We start from the raw sequence: 13,458 nt of genomic DNA on the forward strand, positions 1-13,458 counted from the left end.
TCAATGTCTTAGCAAGATCTAAAAAATCCATCAAAGTAGTTAGATGATTACCCTCTTTTGAAATTGAGAATTTAACTAACCTTCTCTTTTCTAATAAGCTTATCCACTTCGATCAAACCAATACTTTGAAAAACTTTTTGAAGAAGTGATTCAGTAACTTGAAGATGAACATGGCCTACATAGCTACAATGTAGTTAATTACATTATAGAGGAGACAAATTAATTAGATTCAATCATATCATTGAACAAAAAATTTTAAAATTGTAAACACAATGAGTAAAATCCTAAATATGTTTATTGATTGCAAAGATTCAAGGACAGTAGCAATATCAACATAGTTAAACATGATAAGAGCTTCCCATAAAAGAAGAGAGTTATATGCTTGATTACATGTTATGAAAGGTCATTATGAAATATCATAAATCATATAGCTATGGAAGCAAGTATAAGAACTATCAAAATACATAAAAAATGAAAGTGTGAAATAATAACTAAACAATGAACAAGGTAACCTATAGACTAATGCATGATCTATAAGTACCTCGTGGGAGTTTTGATATGATCAACCAAGTAAAGTTAGGTCCTGTTGTGGTTTGATCCTTGTGTCTAAGTATACAAGAGCTTAGGAGCATATGAAGTCATGCAAAAGATGCAGCTAGCGAGAAGGACAGCACGAGAAAGAGAGTCGACGGGCTCGGTGCATCCAAGGGATTAGGCACTATGAAAGAGTACGCTGACGGATGAGAAGGAAGCGTGCGACGGTTCTAAGGGACGAGAAGTCGAAGTGGAAGGTTGCTCGAGAAGGTCAGAAAATGAGTTCGGGTGAGCCCTATTCCGGATGGCCGAAATCACCCAAGCGAACGAAGTCGGAGCGAGAACCCAGACTAAAAAGACAATAGGGAAGTTGACTTCGATCGGGGCGCCTCGCCCAACGGGGGCCGGATTGACACTGTCCGGTCGCCCGGAACCCTTCCGGGCATGCAAACCAGAAAGTTTATCAAAACTCAACGTGTCATGATCCGTTGCAACCTGGATACAATTTTATCCACATCCAGGTACCTAGAACCCTTCTAGGCGCCCTGATCAGGGTTATAAATACAATATGATCCCAGTAGTTCAATATCATCACTTGTAATCAATTTCTTTGTCTGTTCTACTACTATATGAGCTATCAACGCTGTAAGAGGCTTTTCCGCCTGAAGGAGACTTTAGTGAGCTTTTTCAACATCTTGGATTAGTAATCTTCTGATTGCAAACCAAGTAAATTCTTTTGTACCTCTACTTTCTTCTTAATCAGTTTCTTAATTCTTTTTATACAAGTATTAGTTTTAATCAAGCTATAAAGAATAAGAAAGTTTTTTTTAAAGATAATTCACCCCCTCTTGCTGGCTGCCAAGGGACCAACAATTGGTATTAGAGCGAGGAAGCTTTAGAAGAACTAATCGCCGACCAAAGCACAAGAAATGGTCAGACCAAGTATCTATCCACCGAAGTTCGAAGGAGAGTTCACGATTTGGAAAAGAAAGATGGAGGTATTTTTCAAAACAAATTTTGATTTATTACTAATATTAACATATGGTTTTGTAGCTCCAAAAGACAAAGAAGAATATTAATGGACCAAGAAGGAGCAAGCAAATTTTGTAGCAAATGGATGAGCATAATTCTATCTACTGAGTGTGCTACCTCCGCAAGAAGTCAACAAAATCAACACCTACAAATCAGCAAAGGAGCTTTGGGAGAAGTTCTTAGAGCTATATGAAGGTATGCCCGAAGCCAAACTCATGAGACAGGACCTACTTCGGAACCAAATCAGCAACCTTCGGCTAGAAGAAGGCAAAATCATCGCAAACCTTCACTCAAGGATCAAGGAGCTCATCACCGGACTCACGAATCTCGGAGAAAAGGAAACTAACCGAGATTCGCTAAGGTACGTGCTTAATGTATTTCCTAGGAATCCTGAATGGTCAACCTTAGTAGATGTTTATTACATCTCTAAGGATCTAGAAGTAAGTACATTAGAAGAATTATTTTCTACACTTGAAGTGCATGAAACTAGATGTGCAGATCTAAAGAAGAAGCTCAAGCACAACATTGCCTTTAAGGTAAAAATTGACGAACAAGAGTCCGAAACATCCCTTGACAATGACGAAATGACATTCATGGTAAGGAAGTTTAAAAAGTTATTTAAAACTAATAAGTTTAATCAAGTGTAGGGTAAAAGAAGGACAAGAAGAGTAAGATGCTACCACTGCAATGAAGAAGAGTACATGAAAGACAACTGCCCAAAACTAAAGAACAAGGACAAGGACACAAGCAAAGACAAGAGACCAACCTAGAAAAGGCACAATAACCTAAAGGCGAGGTGGGACGAAACTTCATCAGAGTAAAAAATCAAAGCCTATGCTGTACTTGCACTGATGGCAAGTCACCAAGAAGAATAAGGTGAAGCAAGCCCTTCCGCAATGAGCATCGATGAAGGGGGAGCAACGTCAGAAGAAAGCAACTCTATAAGGGGAGTCTCAGATGATGAAATCGATAAGATAAGTCAGGTACGATCTTTACCACCTGATAAATTATTTAAATTTATAAAAGTCCTATCTAAAACCTCTTGTAAATTAGAAATTTAGAATAAAAAATTATTAAAAGAAAATAATGATTTAAAAGAAACTCTAACAATATCTTATTGATTGGAAGATTTCGACAAACTAAAATTAGAAAATGAAAACTTAAAGGAACAAATACAAAATTTTAAAAATTCTGCATGTTCAAATATTATTCCTTCAAATTTTAGAAATAATTCAAGACTAAATTGATATTTTCAATATCATATCATAAGGGCCAAGTCAGAAAGTTATTACTAAAATATATCCCTAAAAAATTTTACTTAATCCAGTAGAAAGGAATTTTTTTTGGGCTCCAAAATCATGCTTGGATTAAATTTTCATACATGTCTTGCATTTAAATTGATTGAATTTTTTTTCTTGCTTAGAATTGACTAAATAATTTTTTTTACATAATTTATGTTAAAAATTAATTTAATCTAATTTTTTTGAGAAAGAAGATTTCATTATTCATTCATGGAAAAAATTTCAATTTTTTTTACCATTGTATTATTTTTTATGATTTTTTTTAATAAAATTCATATCTTTCAATTTAAAAATATCTTACAGGGCTATTTTTTATAAAATTTATTTTTCTATGAAACTTTATCATTTTCTCTATCTAAAAATTTTTTAGTAAAAATGAATCTTTATATAGAAAATAATTTATTCCTGCTTAAATTTAATTTAATTTTTCTTGGAAATTTTATTTTAGCTTTGGATATTTAAGCTTAATAGTTAGAAAAATTCTCAATAATTAAAAATAATTTTAAAATTATTTTTATAAATGGTTTATAAATTATAAAAATCTATATTTTTAAAATTTAAAAGTTCATGGTTTTTCTGGATAATAGTCACCTTATTTTTATCCCTTAGTTTTTTCTAAGTTATTTTCATGACATACCCCTATTTTAATGTGATCAAAAGGGAAGACCTAGAGGTTAAGTATAGGGGGAGGATACATTTTAAATTTGCATATTTTTTCTCATAAATGCAAAATATGTACTTTCTAGTTTTCTATTATTTATTTTTGTTTACCCTAACTTAACTTGGGTTTGCTCACATCAAAAAGGGAGAGATTGTAAGTACTTCATGAGAATTTTGATGTGATCAACCAAGTTAAGTTATGTCCTGTTGTGGTTTGATCCTTGTGTCTAAGGGTACGTTTGGTTGGGTGTAATGTAATCTAGCTTGTAATGTAATCAAATTTGTAATGTAATTGTACAAAGTAAAACCTAAAATCTCGTGTGTATTTAGGAACCACGAGTTAGGCCTTTATATAGAAAAGAAGAATAAACCAAAAGACCAAACTACCCCTATACTTATTCTAACACTCCCCCTCAAGCTTGAGAATATAGATCATATACACCAAGCTTGTTACATATGTAGTCAATCCGAGGACCTCTAAGTGATTTAGTGAATATATCTGCTAGCTGATCATTTGAATTGACAAAACTAGTAGATATTTTTCCAGATATGACTTTCTCTCTGACAAAGTGACAATCAACTTCAATATGCTTTGTTCTCTCATGGAAGATTGGATTTGAGGCAATATGCATAGCGGCCTGGTTGTCACATATGAGTGACATTTGTGTAACCTCTCCAAACCTTAGTTCCTGAAGCAACTGTTTTAACCATATAAGTTCTTGACTAGCAATAGTCATAGCTCGATATTCTGCCTCTGCACTGGATCTTGCCACAACATTCTGTTTTTTGCTTTTCCAAGAAACAAGGTTACCTCCGATAAATATACAAAATCCAGAAGTGGATCTTCTATCAGAGGGAGATCCTGCCCAATCTGCATCAGAATATCCCACGACTTGAGTATGTCCGTTGTCTTCATATAGAAGACCCTTTCCTGGTGCACCCCTGATATATCGAACAATGCAAGTCACTGCATCCCAATGTTCTTTGCATGGAGAGCTAAGAAACTGACTTACTACACTCACTGCAAATGAGATATCCGGACGAGTGATAGTAAGGTAGCTTAGTTTCCCTACCAATCGCCTATACCGTTCAGGATCTGGAAAAGGCTCCCCCTGATTTGGTAGGAGCTTGACATTAGGATCCATGGGATTGTCGACTATCTTTGAGTTTAACATTCCTGTTTCTTCCAAAATATCCATTGCATACTTCCTTTGGGATATAATGATCCCATCTTTAGACTATGCCACTTCTATCCCTAGAAAATATTTGAGTTTGCCAAGATCCTTTGTCTGGAAATGTTTGAAAAGATGTTGTTTTACTTGTGAAATCCCAAGATGATCATTACCTGTGATGACAATATCATCAACATAAACCACTACATAGATGCAACCATTAGACGAGTGGCGATAAAAAATAGAATGATCAGCCTCGCTTCGAGTCATGCCAAACTGCTGAATTACGGTACTAAATCTACTAAACCATGCTCTGGGTGTCTGCTTGAGACCATATAAAGATTTCCGCAAGCGACATACCAGACCAGAAGACTCCCCCTGAGTAACAAAACATGGAGGTTGCTCCATGTAGACTTCCTCGAACAGGTCACCATATAAGAATGCATTCTTGATGTCCAATTGATGAAGAGGCCAATGGCGAATTGCAGCAATAGACAGAAAAAGACGCATAGAAGACATCTTGGCAACAGGAGAAAAGGTGTCTCCATAATCCAATCCAAATACCTGAGTATAGCCTTTAGCGACAAGATGAGCCTTAAGCCGATCAACCGTGCCGTCTACACCAATTTTTACCGTAAACACCCATCGACAACCAACCACTGACTTCTCAGGAGGTAGAGGAACGAGATCCCAAGTCCCACTACTCTGTAAGGCACTCATTTCATCAAGCATAGCATGTTTCCATCTTGAATGAGCAAAGGCATCACCTACAGTCTTTGGAAGAGAAACAGACGATAGGGAAGACATGCAATAATAATAGGATGGGGAAAGACGATGATAGCTTAAAGAAACATAGTGAGGAGAAGGATTACGAGTAGAACGCATACCCTTTCGAAGTGCAATAGGAATATCAGAGTTAGGAGATGGGACCGAAGGAAACGACGAAGGACTTGGCTCCAAAGATGTGCCCACAGCAGTGTCAGTGTTGGTCGGCGGCAAAGCAGAACGAGGACGACGCTGATAAACCTGTAAAGGAAGAGACGAGACTGGAGGTGATAGAGGCGCCTCCGGAGGGTAAACGATAGTCACTGGTGCAGGTGGAGAGGGAGAAACCTCGGCCTGTGAAGCGAAAGGACCAAAAAAAGAAACTAACTCAAAGAATGTGACGTCAGTAGAGATGAAGTACCGACGAAGAGTAGGGGAATAACACTTGTACCCTTTCTGAGACCGTGTGTACCCAAGGAAGACACACTTATGAGACCGAGGAGAGAGTTTGTCAATGCCGGGATCAAGAGCATGAGCAAAACAAATAGAACCAAAGACCCGAGGTAGTAGAGGATGAAGGGACTGATGTGGATAAAGTACCTGATGAGGTATTTTACCCTGGAGAGTGGATGAAGGCATGCGATTGATGAGATAACACGCAGTAAGTACCGCATCACCCCAAAACTGATGAGGGACATGAGAATGGAGAAGAAGAGTCCGAGTGGTTTCAAGGAAATGACGATTCTTGCGTTCTGTAACCCCATTCTGTTGAGGGGTATGAGGGCAAGATGTGCGATGCAGCACACCATGAGATGTCAAGAAGGTACGAAACTGAGTAGACAAATACTCGCGTGCATTATCACTTTGTAAAGTTTGAAGGGAAGTACCAAATTGAGTTTTTATTTCAAGAAAAAAGGATTCAAAAATAGAAAACAATTCTGAACGATCCTTCATTAGATATAACCATGTACAACGGGAAAAATCATCTATAAAAGTAACAAAATACCTTGACCCCATTGTAGAAGAAACACGACTCGGACCCCAAACATCAGAATGAACCAAAGCAAAAGGAGACATAGGCCGACTATCAATACAAGGAGAAAAAGAACTACGAACATGCTTGCCTAATTGACATGACGCACAAGATAAAGACTCTAAGTGAGAAAGACTAGGATGTAACTGTTTCAACTTATTAAGACCTGGATGTCCCAACTGAGCATGAATAAGAAGTGGAGATGTCGCCGCCGAACCAACAAAAGAGGGTTGTTGAAGCTGATATAGGCCATGAGATTCACATCCGAGGCCAATCATCCTCCCCGTACTCCGGTCCTGTAAGGAAACAGACGTGTTAGTAAAAGAAATGACACAATCAAGAGATCGAGTAAGTTGACTTATCGACAATAAATTAAAAGGAGCGCCGGGAACATAAAGAACATTATGAATTGAAAGAGATGAAGAAGGATGAACAATACCAATACCCTGGGATTGAGTTTGGGAACCATTGGCCATGGTGACCATCGGTAAATTACCAGAAGTAGTGAGAGAGGAAAAAAGGAATTTATTACCAGTGATATGATCGGTGGCCCCAGAATCAAGAATCCAAGGACCCGAAGAACGAGATATGCCAGCAAAGGAAGTACCAGCGTCTGCAATGGTAGCAGTGGAACCCGAAGCCTGTCGATCCTCAAACCATTTCAGAAAGTCAGTATAAGAAGGTGTTGAAGTCGAATCAGGTGTTAACTGTGAAGTGGAAGCTAAAGGAGCAACAAAACTCTGAACAATCTGAGCAGCATGAGGAGGACGACCATGTAGACTCTAGCATTTATCAATCGTGTGTCCCGGTCGGTGGCAATGATCACACCAAGGGCGTCCTTTGCCACCCTTGCGAGGTGGAGGTCCTTTGTGTCGAGAGACCAAAGCTGACGAGTCGACAGGAATAGAAGAAGACATCGTCAAGACTTTGGCCGGGACACGGAGAAGAGTCGCCCAGGTATTTTCCATGGTAGCTTCTGTGGGGCTGCCCAGGATCTGGTCACGGACATGAGAATAATCTGTGGGCAGACCATATAAAGCCAAAGACATAAAAAATTTCTTCCGATTTTCAAGCTCTTCAACAGGATCGGCCACAGGTGGGATCAGTTCATTGAAGTCACAAAGAAGACTAGAAACTGAACTCAGATAAGTTGACATTGAATCCTTAATCTGATTGGCGCTGAGGATGGTCATGAGATCTTCACAAACTTGATAGAGTCGCCGAGAGGTGTTTGTAAAGAGTTGTTGAGCTTGTGTCCAAATAGCTTTGCATGTTTTGTGAGTACGGAAGACATTCCTAAGAGATGAATGTATGGTGGCTCGGATAATACAACATAACTGAGCGCCAACCTTTTTCCACAGAGGACGATCGGCGACTTGAACATCTTCTTCAGTTTGAGTGAGATGTGTCTCATAACCTTGTCCAATAAGCCAAAGCTCAATGTGAGATACCCAAGAAATATAATTTTTACTATCCAACTGCTCGGAAGAAAGAGGTGCAGTTATATGGTTGGTAAAGATTGAGGTATCTGGCTTTGGGGCGCCAGATGCAGCCATGAATAGAGCTGTGAACCAGACTGCTGGAATATATGATGTGAGCTTGCTTAGCAACCAATCCACAGAAGAAGAAAGAACTGATCGTATCAGGAAACTAGCTGACAACTGCACCGGATCTGTTTTGGAAAGGCTTTTGCCAGGAGAACCAACAACGGCAGAGCCCAGAGCCGCTGCGGGCAAGAGAGAGCAAATCCGGATCTGTTTTGAAAAGGCTTTTGCCAGGAGAACCAATAGCGGCAGAGCCCAGAGCAGCTGCGGGCAAGAGAGAGCAAATCCGGGAGCGGTGTTCAATCCTCTACCAGACCTGCCGTGTGCCCTAGCCGACGCGAGCAGAGTTTTTTTTTTTAAACCTGCGCCGCTTCCTTCACCGTGGCGTCCGACGGCTGATCGCCAAAGATCGCATTTTTCTCCCTGCTCAGCACAACTCGCGAGAGAGCGAAAGAGCAGAAGAAGCCTCCGGCCGGAGAGAAGAAAGAAAGAGGAGGTGGCGCAGGGAAAGCTCGCGGGCCCTAGCTTCGCGTGAGAAGAAATGTGTGAACAGAGGCAGAACGGAAGGCGGCGGCGGCACAGCTGCTGCTCGCGGCGAGGAAGATCGGGCGACGCTGACGAGGGAGAGGCGCGGCGAGAGAGGCGCGACGAGGGAAAGCTCGCGCTGAACGGAAGGGGGAGATGTCGTCGCTGGCTGGGATCGGAGGAAGATCGGACGCAGCGCAAGAACAAGGAGCTGCTCGCGGCAAGGGAGATGCACGACGCTGAGATAAGGAAATTAGGTTTAGGGTTTTAACCTCGCTCTGATACCATGTACAAAGTAAAACCTAAAATCTCGTGTGTATTTAGAAACCACGAGTTAGACCTTTATATAGAAAAGAAGAATAAACCAAAAGACCAAACTACCCCTATACTTATTCTAACAGTAATGTAATGTAATCTTGATTACATTACTACGTTTGGTAATATAATGTATGTAATCTTTGATTACAAGGGTGAAGACATTCTTTTGTTTGGTATCTATTATTTTTTATAAGGAATGTAATTCATATTATTATAAAATGATAAAAATATCCTGCGACTTTTACCGACGACCGTTGCATCTCTGTCGGAGCTTGTATCCGATGACCGATGATGGCCGACAGGCGATTGGCGATCGGCGGCCGACGACCGACGGACGGCGACTGGCAGGCGGTGACTGGTTGCCGACGACCGACGGGCGGCGATTGGCAGGCGACGACTAGCGGCCGGCGACCGGCGACCGGCGACTGGTGGCCGGCGACGACGACGACGACGGCGGCGGCCGGCAACCGGCGACGACGGTCGGCGACCGGCGGCGGCGGTCGGCGACCGGCGGCGGTCGGCGACCGGCGACCGGCGGCGGCGGCCGACGGGCGGTCGACGGCCAACGGGCGGTAGACTAACTAGGGGTATATTCGACATTCAAATTTTGGTTAAACAGTGACCTCGTAATATAATCGGATTACATAGTATTTGCTTTGTAATCCAGATTACAAAACTTCACTACCTTTTGTAATCAAGATTACATTACATTACATGTTTAAAGTTAAAATAAACAAAATAATCAGCCTTGTAATGTAATCCTGATTACATTGCAAGGCAGATTACACCCTACCAAACGTAGCCTAAGTGTGCAGGAGCTTAGGAGCATAAGAAGTCGAGCAAAAGACGCAGGTAGAGAGAATGACAGCACAAGACAGAGTCGACGACCTCAGTACATTCGAGGGACGAGGTGTTACAGAAGAGTATGCGGCGGATGAGAAGGAAGCGCGTGGCGATTCTGAGAGACGAGAAGCCGAAGCGGAATGTTGCTCGAGAAGGCCAGAAAATGAGTTTGGATGAGCCATATTCTGGATGGCCAAAATCACCTAAGCGAGCGGAGCTGGAGCGAGAGCCCGGACTGAAAAGTCAAAAGGAAAGTTGACTTTTGTCCAGGCGCCCGGATCACCTAAGCGCCCCGAGGGCCGGATCGACGCCGTCCAAGTGCCCGGACTAGAAAGTTTATCGAAACTCAACGTGTCGCGATCCGTTGTGACCTAGATAAAATTTTATTCACGTCTAGGTGCTTGGAACCCTTTCAAGTACCCCGATTAGAGCTATAAATACAGCCCTGATCCCAATAGTTCAATATCATCACCTGTAATCAATTTTTTTTGTCTGTTATACTACTGTGTGAGCTATCAACGCTGTAAGAGGCTTCTCCGCCTGAAGGAGACTTTAGTGGGCTTTTTCAATATCTTGGATTAGCAATGTTCTGATTGCAAACCAAGTAAATTCTTCTGTGCCTGTACTTTCTTCTTAATTAGTTTGCTAATTCTTTTTATACAAGTGTTAGTTTTAATCAAACTATCAAGATCGAGAAAGATTTTTTTTATTTTCAAACAATTCACTCCTCTTTTGCCGACCACTAGGGGACCAACACAATCTAGAGATCACAATGTATAATATTGTTATATAATATATGAAATCATTAATTGCATAATCAATTTCTATCTTGGTTTACCTTGGGGATTCGTAAATTGGATGACAACATCATTTTTAAAAATATTGATTTCTTTTATAGTAGGGATAATATTTACTTAATAAACTCCTTCATACATTAATAAGAGTTGATATTTGAATGTTTTATTAACTAAATTAAATGCTTAATAAAAATAAAATATGATAATCCTAGGATCGAATGTTATTGCTTAGAGTTTTAATATTTAAATGAGGGGTTTGGATTTGAGTGTTAAGACTAAGAAATGAAATAGCAATGTATGTAATGAAATGTAATTCTAATAAATGAAAGACAATGCAAGTAATGAAAATCTAATCTATCCTAAACTACAATTGCAAGAAAATTTATAAAAACATAAAGTAAGCATGACATGAACTTAACATGGAATGAAACCTAATATAATCTAACATAATTACACCGAACTTAAAAACAAGAATAAACATCCTAACTAAATTCAACAAGAAAAGCATTGTACGAAATTAAATAGAACTAGTTGCAACAATTAAAGTTTAACTAAGTAAGAGATATTTTGTCAAACACATTGTGGGTATGAACTAAATTAACCAAGGTGTGTACAAATTAATCATTGAAGATCAATTCAATACAAGTATTAATAGACAAATGAACAATCAACACTTAAGAAATAACCCAACAAGAAATATAAACTGCACACAAAGAGATGCTCGTGAGTGGACGGGGGTTGTAGGCACTTGTAGAGGGGCTAATGTTGGAATTGCCATAAGAGGGTTGCCCTTCTCTCCTAACCCGAAGAGGAGAATAGTTACTGTCCGAAAGTGAAGGAGACGAACGAAAATCTCCTCTTCTAACCCAAAGAGGAGAATAGTTGTTGTCTGAAAGTGAAGGAGATGAACAAAAATCTCCTCTTCTAACCCAAAGAGGAGAATAGTTGTTGTCTGAAAGTGAAGGAGATGAACAAAAATCTCCTCTTTTAACCCAAAGAGAAGAGGGGGCTATCAATGACAATGAAGGGATGCTGGATGATGAAGTGGCTAAATTTCCTCTTCTTACCCAAGGAGGAGGTGGAGATGAAGTGGTCAGATCTATCTCTTCAAACCCGAAGAGAAGAGATGACTAGAAATTGAGAAGAAGGATGAATGGAAGGTGAAGTCAGGACCTTGGCGTCGTGTGTCTTCTTGTGTTGGCGTAAGGAAGAGGTGATGAGGAAGGGATGTGGTGGAACTTGAGGAGAGAGGAGATAAACGACCGGCGACGATGAGGGAGGTGGAGCCGCTGGACTTCTTGGAGGAAGAGAGGAAGAGGGGTCATCGGTTACGTCCAAAGTTGGCATGGAAGAGATGACATTCGCCTGAGATACTTGGCATGAGAAGAGAATAAAGGGATTAGGTTTTTGTAAAAGGACAACGATTTTCAAAAATCGTTGTTGTAGCCCAAAAAAGTGCAAATAGAAAAACTATTTTCGTAGCCCCCAAAGCACAAATAGAAAGCAATTTTTAAAAATCATTATTATAACCCCCTCCAAAAAAATGTACATAGATAATGATTTTTATAAACTATTATTGTAGTCCAAAAATCACTCAAAGATAATAGTTTTTCACAAATCATTGTCTTTGATTAAAAAAAATACTCAAAAATAGTAAATTTTGTTAAAACCATTGTAAAAAGTAAAAAATAATTGTTTTAGTATAAAATCGCTATCTTTTGAGTATTATTAAATAAGGATTTTCTTGCACCCTCCACTCAACTGGAGTTCTAATTATAGTCATCCTAATCATTGAGTTTGCACTTAAGTTGAGATCTGCCTTGTACATATTTCTCAACTCTCATAGTTCACACACGAGCTTACTTTTTACAATTTGACTTCACCATTAAGGTTATCTCTCACTAGGTCCTTAAGTCCCTTGGGCACACGAAGTCCATGGCTCACTTCACATGTCCTTCTTCATTCTCCCCTACGTAGTTTGCCTTTTTTTAGCCGTCAACATTACTCCTTGATAGTTAAACTTCAGGAGCTACTTGAACACCACCTTAATGCTTCTTGTCTTTCAATTCCACGGATGCCTCATGTAACTTTCTTTGAACTTTATTAAACATTTAAGGCATTGAGCATGCTATATTGGCTGCACCGGGTCATCATCCACACTTGACATTGTCGAATCACGAACTTCACGAGCTTCATGTGTGTATGTTTGCACAACTTAACACACATCAAATAAATTGCAATACTTCAACTCTTTATCCAAATATTAAAACTCAAAATCCAAGCTAACTATACACATGATATGCATCAACACCACTTAATTTATTGAATATAAAAACTAACATCTAACAAATCAATAAACTGATTTTTTACTTAATTTGATTAAATTCAGTTTTCTTTCTCAATTTATTATTTGGATGATTACCTCAAATCGTCAACTACATCTCTACCTTAAATGCATAGCTAAGACAAGATGCAAATAGACTTTTATCCTCTTTTGTAGAAAAATAGACTTTTATCCTCGTAACCATCTTGAGTTCTTGACTATACAATGTTCAACATCATCCAAAACACACACCGCACCTGTAAAATGTATCAAAAGGTCTAAAATGAATAGTCAAAAATATCCACCCATTCATCACATTGCTATTTGAACCATGTAAAAAAAAAATGATCCCATAAAATATCTATTTTAATATCTAAAATGAATTTCTTAAAACATTTTGAATGATGCTTTATATAGCCAAATTTATTTATTTTTAAATGCCTTGACGATTATAAAATGTTCATAAAATATTAAATATCCAAATAAAACACAGAAACATTGTTGAATTTCTTGAAACATTTTAGGCTTAGTGGAAGGGCCTCATATGACCAAATTTGGCATACAAAAACATCGCTAAATTGCTTGAAATTTCCCGGTCTCAATGCTAGGTA

This window comes from Zingiber officinale, chromosome 8A (genome assembly GCF_018446385.1).
Source record: "Zingiber officinale cultivar Zhangliang chromosome 8A, Zo_v1.1, whole genome shotgun sequence".
Taxonomy (NCBI): Eukaryota; Viridiplantae; Streptophyta; class Magnoliopsida; order Zingiberales; family Zingiberaceae; genus Zingiber; species Zingiber officinale.